We start from the raw sequence: 13,373 nt of genomic DNA, 5'->3' as shown, positions 1-13,373 counted from the left end.
GTCTGTTGTGTGTCTGTTTGTATATTGTGCTTTTGTCGTAGATGGAATAAATATGTATATAGACGGGAAGCGACCGATGTTATTTCACTCGATGGGTAAATGCGATTATATTGCCCACCTACCTATAAATATTTCTACATATCGTTGAATTATGGTTGTACGATATAACGAGGGCAGTCAAATATATTTTGCCATTATAAGTTTGGAATAACATAACATTGATTGGAGCATAATGTTGAATGGAAAGCTAGGATATATATATATATATATATATATATATATATATGTATATATATATATATATATATATATATATATATATATATATATATATATAATATATATATGTATATATATATATATATATATATATATATATATATATATATATATATATAGTTTAAATTGAGAACTATTATAGATAACTTCAGCGATCATCTAATAGGCCGTAGAATATGATGATGATATGATGATAATTACCCTATTTACATGCTTCTACCATTTCAACTCTGAAGATCTCGATAATGGAGACATCAGTAGAACTACTTGTACAGAATTTTAGGTTCAATATGTGAGGTACTTCTTCAATTTATCAATTTTTTATTAATCTCTTTGTGGAGCATCAGCATTTGAACTTTGATATTTGACAGAATCATCTTTACAAAACTATTCGAGACCGCTTGAGATAGAAATGAAATCCAGTAGACTTTGACCAATATACTAAAATTTAAGTTTTATTTTTACATTAAGTTAAGTGCCTTTCATCTGGACTATGAGATTAAAAAACAAATCATGAATAGCTTGACATGTTCACCTCTAATTTATATTTTATTTTTGTAATGCAATTTACCATTGCTATTCTACGTATATTTCTTTGGGATTGGATGCTGAAGTAGCTCATTTTGTACCAATACTATTTAATGGTGATAAAATTAGCAAATAAAAGCGTTATGTAACTGTTATCATCAACTCATAGTGTAGTTATTATGCAGCTGAACTGAATTTGTTAACGCGAGATTCTGTCTCTGAGAATGGCGGAATGTGTACCAGTAAATTCTAGTAAATTTATTTCCATCATCGAAATGGACGGTCTGTTTGAATAACTAGTAATAAAAGTAGGTTTATTTGGTGATTTATGAGATAGTTTGATTGTGATAAATGAAAATGAAAAGCGAAACACAAATAAAACTCGCTTTGCTAACGCTACCACGTCGGTGAAATTAAAAATATTGTAATGTTATGATATTAGAATGGAAAAACAAGAATTGGACGTTATATGATGAAATTAATATTATTGGGAAACCAGTCAGAATTTTTATAAAATTTTGAACCAGATTATATTTTGAAAACATTAATGGTCTCATGTTATTGTTTTCTAAAACCTTGGACATTTTCAGTGTGGCATCTAGTGAAAAGTGGGAACAATTGAACAGACATAATCATTGTACATAACGTTTTTGGTCCCTATAAAAAATGCGAATGTTCAAAAAGACTCTTCATACATATTTTTAGAGTGTACAGTGTGTTGGAAGATTTTTAATTAAATCAGGTTTAATTAATTCTGAATTATAAAAGCCGTCATTGTTCCACAAAAATTTTATCATCCTGTCAAAGTCGTCTTCAAAAAGTTATTGAAGAAATCGTATCCTATATGACCAAAATTATTTAATTGTAACCCTCATCTTAATATGTAGTGAGACATTCCTATTTGACGTGACAAACTAAGTATTGTTCTTATTGTTTCGCTTAATGTAAAAAGCCTTCAACTACTTGGTTCTCTGTTAGCAATGGAACCGTTCCACAAAACTTAACAATTATCTTCATTACACAATCCCGTTAAGTAATGATACGAACGCGTCTCCGTCCTGGAGTCGGCCCTGCCTAGATTTAGTGGAATTCTAAAATTAGGCGTCTTTGTTTTGTATTTTGTGGTGATTTTAAGTTGTATAAATTCTTGTAAAAATTGGTATATAGGTTTCTTATTGGGAACGGAATAACTAAACACCAAAGTGGACTAATTTCAATATATTTTCCGAGCTTTCGAATACTTGTATTCTGTATTCATCGTTTGGGAAATAATTAATTAAGATTTTCGGTGGTTTTGAATAGTATTAACGCTTGTATAAATTTTCAATCTCATAGGATTCAAAATTCAATTTTCAAATTGAAGTTGATAAAAATATTAGATATTAAAGTTTCTCTAGCGCAGTTTAGTTCTGTTTATAATAAATAGTCGTAATGAACAGACCGAAAGATAAAATAATCGAAGAATTCAAGAATTCGAATAAATTATTTAATTAACAGTAAGAGACTGTTTTTATTAATTCACCATATAAATAAAAATATTACAGTAGGTAATAACAATTTCAGTATATATTGAAGTGTGAATACTATTTAAAAAACTAAACCCACAACCCTTGACTAGCAAAAAATAGTGTCGGAATAATGAATATTCCAAAGAATTATAAGAATGCTATACTCTGACTTTTTCTATTCAGAACGTTATCTGGCTGTAAACTGGGAAAAAAGATATTATTCAAACTTATGTAAATTAACATCTAATTAAAACTACTGAAACTTTTAACTATCAGAAACAATATATGTTTTTGCTTTCTATTATGATGCATAGAATCATAACAACTAAATTTTTCACTATTAATTTGTTAACTAAAGTAAAGGTAAACTATGCGGTTTTTTAAAGTTAAAGTTTTCATTACATATTTTAATTGTGTCGGTCTCTGTCAAAGGATTATGAATGAATTGAAAACTAATAACTTGCTCTCTTGAAAATAATTGTGACGTTGCTGCGCACAACTTTCCATTTTGTATAGGATACATAATAAAGAGGGATAGTATCTTTTCAAATTGATACTTTGCATGTCGATAATCTTCGAAATCATTTCATACTATTGTCTTCAGGGTAGTATGTTTATTGATAAAACTGAATAATTTATAATATAATATAATATACAATATAGAATCTCTATATAAGTCAGTCGATGGAATTATATGTTTACAACATAAACATACAAATGAAATATAACCCTCTCAATGTTAAATAAACTAGCCCTTCTTTCTTTGAAGACAACTTTAGTATTTTCCAGGGTATGGTACAGATATGAGGATGATATGTTCGCCATGTTCAATACGAAGAAGGCAAACGTAGACGATTCCATTTTGGTACTCAACTTAAAATATCCATCTATAAAGTTTACCTATGAAATGGAAAATAAAGGACAGTCACCATTTTTAGATACTTAAATAATTAGCGATAGTAATAGGCTAGAATTTGATATATTTAGAAAAAAATTATTTTTGAATCCAGCATAACATGGCGAGTCTCCATTTCCTGGTACATCCGTTATTCACTTTCCAAAACCATTATTGAGGATGTAACTGTACTCAACGGTTATGATAGAAGATAGGTACATAAAATGTAATAGGTTTAAGAAATCTCTATGTGAACCTCCTTTTTTTCCAAACCCAAAATGAAAAACAATAAAAATATGCTCGGGTACATTTCAATCCTGTTTACACAGAAGGTTTGGAAGGAGTATTTAACAGAATGGGTTTTAAATTGGTTTATAAATCTAGCAACACATTAAAATTATTGTTGGGTAATCATAAGTATAAATTACCAAATTTGAAAAAAGTGGTATGTATGAAATTAGCTGTGGTGAATGTGACAGGAAGTATATTGGGCAAGATCCCCAATGGAAAACCGAAAGTAGTCCCCCAGCGCCGTTGGAAGATGACCATGACCTACAGAATAGAGTGAACCAGTTGCGAGAAGAGCCTAATCCTGCCTTCGTAGAATTCATGGATACTTACGGAGGTACCGGCCAAGCTAGATAGACAGAACAACAACAAAACTTGTTCACTTTACCGAAATATTATTCGCTTGTCTGCCCGTATGAAGAACGCAGGAGGATTAGCAACCGTCTTTCGGAAGAAGTTTGATCAATGCCAAAAAATATAATACGGAGAGTAATACAGAAGTTTGATAAAAGAACAATTAAATATTCACAAAGAGAAGGTGGATATGTCGAGGCTGTAGGACATTGAATTAAAATTTAATTATGTTTGTTTCTGTTTAATAAATATTCTTTGTACTGATCTGTCAATTTCTACAATAAATAATTATGATGCATTCATTTCGTATGTGAATTGCAAGGATGTTCAAAAACAGTAATAAATAGAAAGGTTGTCATATTTTTAACAGGTAAGAGAGATAAATTCTATCCAGCCAGAATAATTAATACGGAATGATTAGTAAATAATCACAAAACCTAAATTTTTATAATAAATGGCTGTACTATATAACACTTTTCTGAATTGTTAGAAATAAAGATACTTTACACTTGCACAAAATTTGATAAACCTCGTATACTCCTTCAAAAAATTGATATCTGATTTTAACTTTTGGACCATGCAGAGCTTTTTATTGAGTATAACTGTTTTTTATAAAACCAATAATGAAAGAGTTTTCTATATGGTTCCAACTTAAGTAGATTAAGTATATATTTATAATGAATAGTCGTAGTGAATACACCGGAATAGAAAGTAATCGAAGAATTTAAATTTTTGTTAAGTTTAGTGATAGTTATAATTGAATTATTATAAGTTAGTGTAGTCTATAGTGTTTAAATATATTAAGAACGTTGGAGAAAGTATTTATTAATCCATCGCATGGCTAGGAAGAGTGTTAATAAATACGAAAAACATTGCGATAGATTGCTTTGACAAAAATGGCAAATATCACTGGAGATTAACAATAGATTTCAATCCGAAATCAATATAATGAGCCAAAAAGCTATGGATCACCATCATAAATAATCAACACAAAAAAGTGAACTATTGATTAATAATTTATTTGATCAAGAAAATAATAACATACTTGAATAAGTAAGTGACAGTGAAATGATACGGATGATAATGTTTGAATTGAGCGAAATAAGTGATGGAATAATTCTAAAAATGATTTAATGAGTTTAAAAGTTGCCAAATATGAACTATCCTAGTTTATATGCTCCCGCGGAATATAATGTGTTGTCGGAACATTCGTTTAATGGTGGATATATTTTATGAAATATCAATATGTTCAAGAATTTTGTGAAGACTCAGCCATCAGGTGACTATTGTTAACGATAATTCAATTGAATGAAGAATTGAACTGAACTTGCAATAATAGAAAAGTCTGGTTTAAAAAATAAATAAACTTATAAGAGGAACGGTCATCAATTTTCTCAATCATAACCAGCAAACACACTTTGCATACAAAATGCTGTAGATAACATAATAAAGTTTAAGACTCAATACACTCAATACCATACTGTACACAAACTGTATGTCCCATTCTCTAATAAAACATAAAGAATTGAAAGAAGCAACATAATGAAAAATATATGATTTGAAATTCAGTGTGCTGCTATGATCGTGAAATACTGATATACATTCAAAAAATATAGAACTTATTCACATATATTTTTGTTTAAATTTTAAGTTGAAGTAGATACTGGAAATATTACTTACAGTTGAAAACATATTGATCATATAAATTGGTAATGGAAAGACGATAATTCACGATTACATTCTACACCTTTCGTTTTGATCAATCCAACCTGCATATAAATAATTATAGGCGTGTTATGATCTTCATATTTTTTTTAAGTTAACCTCAACTGAAATTTGGCATATTTTTCCAATGTCAAATTTGTATAACAATTGGAGAAAAATTAGAGAGAAACCAGATACTTGTCAATCGCAAAAAAGCATTACTTGTTCGGGTATTGAAATAAAGTTCCTTTATTAGAACAATTCAATTAACAAAAATAGTATATTGGATGTTCCGTGGAAAAAGTCTCGCCTTTGAGTCTAGAAGTTTGTTATATAAGACAAACTACTTTCGAAAATTTAGGTAAGTGGATTGTGGTACCCAATAAATACGTATACTTATGTGAGGAAGTATAGCATATAAGTGATGTATACAACCCACTTTAGTATCTCTATGGATATTTCACATTGAACTGTGGAGTTTCTTCAAGAAACTGTTGTTAATATTTTTCTGTGGCCTATTTGTCGACTATTTCGCAGTTAATCCTTAAATTTAAAGTTGCATGTACAGCCACGGATCAATGTGGAAATTATGTTTTCTATACACTTCTAATGCTACTGAGAGTATCTGCCACGCTTCCGTTCCTAAACATCAACAATGACGCCGCTTACATCCCTAAAAACCTGAGTCTTTCTCCTTCTTTGATTCCAGATTTTTTGTGTGTTATGAGGAACTTATGTTGCTGTAAAAGATGTTTCTGGCGTTATAACCTTCTTTGAGCGACACGATATTTTGACCACAAAATTCAGTGGTGGCCTTTGAATAGATGTTAGGTAACAATATCAGGTGCAAGTGGCCAAGAAAAAAAATACCATCAATTTATCAAAACTTTCAACATTTTCTAATCCTCTGATATTCTTTATTTCTTTTAATAGAGGTATAATTTGATTTCTCTTAGTTATTTGCTAAACGTTGTAGTTGGGCCATAAACTTCAGAAAATGTTCCTGGTGATGTGTAGGATTTTTATTCATTCAACCATAAATATACTACGATTCCATTGTGAATTTGTGGTAATAATTTTCACCGCAATTGAGTTTTGAATAGAGCAGTTTAATAAGGTTTAGTAACGCGTGACCGTACCGTAGTGGATATGCAAAAGGACTTCTTTTTTACGATTTTCAAGGAGCACTGACAACAGTTTCACAAACACACGCTACCAAGTTTCTCGCACTTCGCACTAGAACTATTTATTGCATTCTTAGCGACCATATCTCCCCCTTTCTCTTATTCCAATATGAATCGAACAAAAAGCTATTTCTCTGTTGTTCGATTATTTAAATTGTAATTCTCACTAAATTTCAATTTCCAGACGATTCGTCATATTGAGTCTAACTGACAGCATGAAGTCAACTAAGTCCCTCTCATACTTACAAATATTGTGTGTTCAATATATTTTATGTTATGTTATTCCATAATGAAATCAGTGAATAAACATATAGAAAAAAAAACACCATTGAAACCGAGTCCGCCTTATATGCTAATTATTAAATTTTATCTTTATGATCACTGTCGACATACAAAAATGATAAGATCGAGTCTTTAAGCCTAATGCTCTTTTGTGACAAACGCTTCATTCAAATTTCTACTTAGTAGCACATTAACCGCAATGCGAGAAACGTATCTTATTTGTTTTAATTTCTTGCGTTGTGTAGGCTTTTGTTTCATCGGTCTGAATAATTTACTTAGCGTCTTGAAATCACAATTCTCTTACGTGTAAGACATTTTAATGAGATTCGACTAATTTACTATCTTGCTGTTCTAAATTAACAGTCTTATGTTATTGAATATCATCATTCGCATATTAAACTTTTTTATGTAGTACTAATTAGAAATATTTTTTTGACATCTGTTTATAATTAAACAATTACAGCTGTAATAATCAATTATATGGTTGATCATCATAGACACCCTATACAAGTTTATGTTTTATTTAAACTTACCCTAATCATCATACATATGTATCTCATACTATAGTTATGTGAAAAATTTCTTTTCGATTTTTCTATGTTAATTAAAAAAAAATCTTACAAAAAATGGATCGATTGTTTTTGGAGTATCTTTGTGAATAAGGCAAAATAGACTGTTTACGAAATTATTAATTTCGACTTGAGAAAATTCTTGAAGTATATGGTAATAATAATATTTATATAGTACGATAAAATAATTGCAAAATTGGGGCAAATGTGTTATTTTGTAATAAAGGATGAGTTTTGACTAAATTTACTTACTTCTATTATATGTAGAGTTCCTAATGGAGGGTATCATGTGGCTACTAAAAAGTATTAACTGTGGAACTAACCATTTTTTTCATGGTACATTCAAACATTCGACTGGTAGACCTAAACCTAGAAATTCCAAGACCAGCTTAGGAAAAATCAAAATAGGGATTTGTATTGAATATTGCACCCTCTGTATTTCTTTTAAATGCAATAAGTGATTTTCAAACTATGTAAATAATCAATGAAGACGATATACGAGTATGCATTTTTATTCAATTTTTCGTGAACGATCAAATCTTATCAAATATAGAACAATCATAATAACGTATCACAAAATAAGGTATTAATTTAACAGATGTAATAAATTTCGAGTATTTCAACTAGAATGATTAATTATATCGAATTACAATAACGACAAACAACAAAAAACTAATAACAATAAAGAGCAACAATTCTAAATCGATAACAAAAATTATGCAGAGAGGACGCATGAATAACAAATAAAAAAAGACAATAATTGCAACAAAATAAAAATAATCGAAATTAGATTCTCGAAATGGAACCCAGCAGCCCAGTAGGGATGCTCTTTCACAAATACATCCGACTTCTTACAACGTTCACGTTGAAAAGCAAATTCGGCAAAACTGGTAATTTATGACACTAATCCACATGCTAACCAAAAACTATAGCTGGGAACGACATTTTCCAATAGCATGGGGATGTACATTATAAATCCAACTACACAATTTGAACCTATGGATTTCATTTACAAGATGTAGTCGCTGAACCATTTGAATATCATTTGGATACAGATGATGTTTTTGAGACTCTACTTACTTTTGTTTGACTAACATTGAATGTTCAACTTACTTGCTTAGTGCTTATTGTGTGGTTTATAGTAACAGCCTCATCTTCCTTCGTTCCATTTACATGTCGTTCTTCTAATAGGAAAAGTGCTATATTCTCGCAAATAATTAAAAACCGACCCAAATGTTGGATGGATGACGAGGAATTCGACGATCAGGAAATCTCCTGTTATATTTTCTAGTAGCAGCTCTACCATTACCATTATAGATCGTAATGGTAATGGCATTTTTAAAGAAAGTAAAAAAAGCTGTACCACAGCTAACACACTGGTACGTAATGTAGATACACATTGAAGAAATATGTATTCTTGTAAAAATAAATAACGGTTTATTATGACTATTATGACAATGGGTATAAAATATCAAGAAATGTCAAACGGTCAACGTCAATCAAGATTTTAAAACTTTCTAGGATTGCTCGTTATTTTTATCTGATACATGAGGGTTGACTTTTCAATTAATTTGATTCATTATGTATCGAGAATAATACGCTTATGCAATTTTTATCTAGAAATGCATTTAGAAATATCTTGTTGATCCCGCATTATTCAATTGAAATATTAAAGAAGCCATTTAATATGTATCTATATTATTATCACCATAACAAAAGATTAGCAGTACTATCAATACACAAGAATAGGAGGTATATCGTAGTTATACCAATGAAATTTTACTCTGATTATCTTCGAGGTATAGAAGTTCTTTAAATTATTTCAAAGTTACAATTATAAGAACATTATCCACTGCACGTCGGTAAAATGATTAAGTCAAATCAAAATAAACAATGTTAAGTATGTTAGTTTGGTTGTTTATATGTATGATTAGTCTGACTCAAATAAATTTTCACACTAATCAACAAGCAATCACATCATCCGTCTACTTTTCAGATATTTATACAATTACTCTAAGTGGGCCACGTTGTTGCAGGTATAAGAGGTTACACGCCTTTTTTACCGGGATTTTAAAATCTTTGGTGAACGTATTATGCGGGCTATTCACGATACTGCGGCGTCGTACTTTAGGATCGTACGACGGTGTTGTACAATTCGATTGAAAATTATCTACGCATAAATGAACCAACTTACGTGGAATTGTTGTCACTGGTAACTCCTTTGATCCAAAAAGAAGACATACTAATACGCCAAGCAATATCACTACATGTGCGGCTTTCGGCAACTTTAATGTGAAAATGTTTTCTGGTATGTATGGAAATGAAGAAAAAATATTTTTCCATTGAAATAAAATGTATGTGCACAGATATGGAATTTTACGTTTTGTTTCAAATATTTTAGATTCTTGGCAACTGGAAGAAACTATGAAGATTTGAAGTTTACCACCATCATCTCCCCTCAAGCATTAGGCAGAATAATACCTGTCATGATATTTATACAGTTCTTCGTTAGGAATATATGAAGGTAAGTAAAAGAAACACCTGAATATGAAGGTAGTGATAATGTATTTAATTAAAAAAAAATAAAACTCTTACAAACTTGAAAAACATGTGATCTTTCAAGTAAACCCCTATACTGATATAGAGAAAACTAACTTAATAATTGTCTTCCTAAAAAGATAGTTTTATATTTTGTTTGAGTAATCTTAAACAGGAAAGTCTCAAAGATAAAAATTAAACAAAAATAAATATGTGTGCTTCCCTAACACATAAACCTATTCTAAGAAAGAAAATACCTTGGGCACATACTCCTGACAAAATATTTATAAGGCAATAAACAACTTGTAAAGAACAAAATCTCTAATAATCACATTAACAGTTGCATGGGAAATAACTAATTATTATAAAATATCATTAAAAATCGAAAAGAAGTGAGATGAGAAATTTCATGCATTGTTACTATGCAGGGATGTACCTAATTCTGTATAGACAAGAGCGGAATCCCCATACTGATTATTGGTATTTGGTAGTGGTGTCAATTGCCATCCCCTAAGTAAGGAATTGCATTCAGCCTCAATCAACACGTTGTTAATTAATTTTTCTGCTATGTTCCGTTGATTATTGGGAAGGGCTCTCAATTTTATGGCCACGTTATATCCAAAAATATTGAATCTATCCTTTTCACGTACAATTTCTCTTGTTTGTTGTAACTTCTCTTTGATTGTACAAAGTATCTCTTCTCTGGTATCTGATTCTTAATTTTGCCGTTTTTTGGTCTCAGATAACGTTTTTGTATGTGAAGCAGCTGCAGCAATGTTCATTGACAATGTCGATTCTTTAGGCTTCCACGGGTGGAATACCTAAAAATAAAAAAGACTAAAATTAATAAATTGTGTGAAATGAGGAAATTATTCCACCACCCCATTCAAAGTATGGTACTCATGGCTATATAAAATGCCAATTACGAAATACTCTATTGCCATTTTAGAACCAACGGAAAAATTTCAGATGGAAGAATGAATTTCAGATGAATTATTTACGTGAACCAGAAAAAATAGGACATAGTGAATGAATTCTATCCTATGTTTTTGTTGAAGATGACGCTTTTTCGTTGGCAGAAAATCTGTTTAAACAGTAAGGCAAAGAAAAAGCTATTTTTAATTGCAGACTGTCAAGAGCGCGTCGTGTAATTGAAAATGTTTTCGGAATTTTGGCGGTTAAATTTCAAATATTTTATTTTTTAATTAATATTATTGTTAATCTGGAAGAATTTGAGAAAATAGCAATAATTGCGCAAATAATTACGTAATTATTAGCGTCAAAAAAGTCCAAACGGTTATACCCCTCAACACAATTTGGATAAGAAAGATCAAGAAAATGGAACACTAACATTAAGGCTGCAAGGGTTACCTCAGTTGATTTAATTGACTTACAAAGGACCTATGCTGCCTAAAATTCATCAAAGATCGCAAAATTTAAAAGAGAAAAGTTTATGTCTTATTTTAATAATGACGAGGCTGTTCCATGGCGAAATAAAGCTTTTAAAATGTATTTTTGTTAAATTTACTTACTTATATTGTCTTCATCCGATAGGCTAGGAACACCTGCCAGGGTATATCTTGATCATTCAGGAATGACAGCCATTTAAAATACCATAACTTTGTTTATAACGTTCAATAATTGTTAATTTCCCTTTTCACAAAATTCTCACTGGCTTCTTTATTTACTTCTTGAAATTTTACAACTAAAATGTCCATAGCCCTTCGGTCGTTTCTGTTATGATATACACCACCCATTACTTTTCAAAGGCACTCTTGTTCCCTGTACAATTCAAAAAGTTCCCGCAAAAAATTATCCGTATATGCCATTTGCCATAATAATTATACACACGAGAAAAAGCAGTATTTGTTATTTTAACAAGAATGAACCGATTAGTGGATAAAAATCGATTCAATTGACGGTGTTGTACTGTAGTAGTCAGACCTGTCGTACGTATCGTACGATTTCGGTGAGGCATTGGGCATACGCGATCAAATTGTGTTCAATTTCGTTAAATGCGATCAAATCATACGACGCCGTTGTATCGTGATTGGCTCACTTTAGACTCATTTGTTTTCTTATGATATTGTGCAATACAGACCATTAATGGTGACTTCAATTTACATCAAAAAACGTGCTATGGGACAGATAGTTACAATTTTTCGGAATGTTAAGTTGCTATATGTGACTAATTACCCCACACCTTGTATTTTACCGTTCGACTTAGTAGTATAAAAATAATAATATTCTTTATTTTCAGAATGACGAACTATAAAAGGAAAACAGATAGAGGTACAACTAGTCAAAAAGTTTATGAATCTGCTTCAGCAGAAGTCCTGCGGAATAAACCGACCATTCGTAAATTCGTATACACCAAAAAAAAGTGTAACCGAAATATACGAACAGGCAAATGTGAAGTCGTCGAAAATGACCTAAAAAGGGAAAGATAAAGTGATGAATAAACTTTTTGTATCCAGTTTGGATTCTCATACTGATGAATAGTTTTATTTAATGTGCAGTTACCACATATCTAAAAAAAGATTGGGTAGAATATTTAGAATGCAAAATATGGGCCCATATCAAAAGTTTACCTGCAAGTTCATTCATACATTTGCATTAATTGCAATTCTGATGAAGACTAATTTGATATTAGTATATGAGATTGCTAACTCTCTATAAATAACTCTATAATATAAATGCCTTAAAAATGTTAGAATCCAAAGAATTTTAGTATGCTAAAGGTTTATCCAAATAAGTATAAATAATTTAATACAAGTTCTTATTTTCAGACGAAGTTCATGTGTTTTTAAATAAGGTTTAAAAAGTTCCAACCCAAATAGTATTATTTTTAAAATTACGAATTAGTTATTATATTCATTCTTAATTGTAAGAAGACTATTTCAAGAGATCGTTTTTGTTTACAATGTTGCCAAATATTAAAAAAATGATTAATCATTGACGATTTTGTTTACTAATTTAACATTACATCTGGGGTAAGTTGTTAACCATCGACTTTATGCCTAAATTTCCCATTTTGAAAAAATAACTATAATTTCAATAATTTTCCAATCATATTTTGATAGATATATAGACAAACTAATGATAGAAGTAATCAATTGTATGAATTGTATGATAGCTATTGTCATTTTGCTCCCCACTCCCCTATATATATATATATATATATATATATATATATGCTCTCACCAGATTTTGTGTTGAAATAATCGATAAAATATATAACTAT

General features: G+C 30.2%; 1 protein-coding gene and 1 long non-coding RNA gene across 7 annotated transcripts in view; both read right to left on the bottom strand.

Moving 5' to 3' along the window:
- Window positions 1-13,373, bottom strand: part of LOC130895224 (lachesin-like) — a 296,621-nt gene that overhangs the window by 143,320 nt on the left and 139,928 nt on the right. The window lies entirely within an intron of this gene.
- On the bottom strand, window positions 10,145-12,053 carry LOC130895255 (uncharacterized). The gene is made up of 2 exons (XR_009059451.1): window positions 11,662-12,053; window positions 10,145-10,950 (listed from the first exon to the last, which is right to left on the bottom strand). It is a non-coding gene; the product is annotated as an uncharacterized LOC130895255 (long non-coding RNA).

Source organism: Diorhabda carinulata, chromosome 1, assembly GCF_026250575.1.
Source record: "Diorhabda carinulata isolate Delta chromosome 1, icDioCari1.1, whole genome shotgun sequence".
NCBI lineage: Eukaryota > Metazoa > Arthropoda > Insecta > Coleoptera > Chrysomelidae > Diorhabda > Diorhabda carinulata.
The sequence above is the reverse complement of the archived record's forward strand: the minus strand, read 5'-3'. Positions and strand labels throughout refer to the sequence as shown.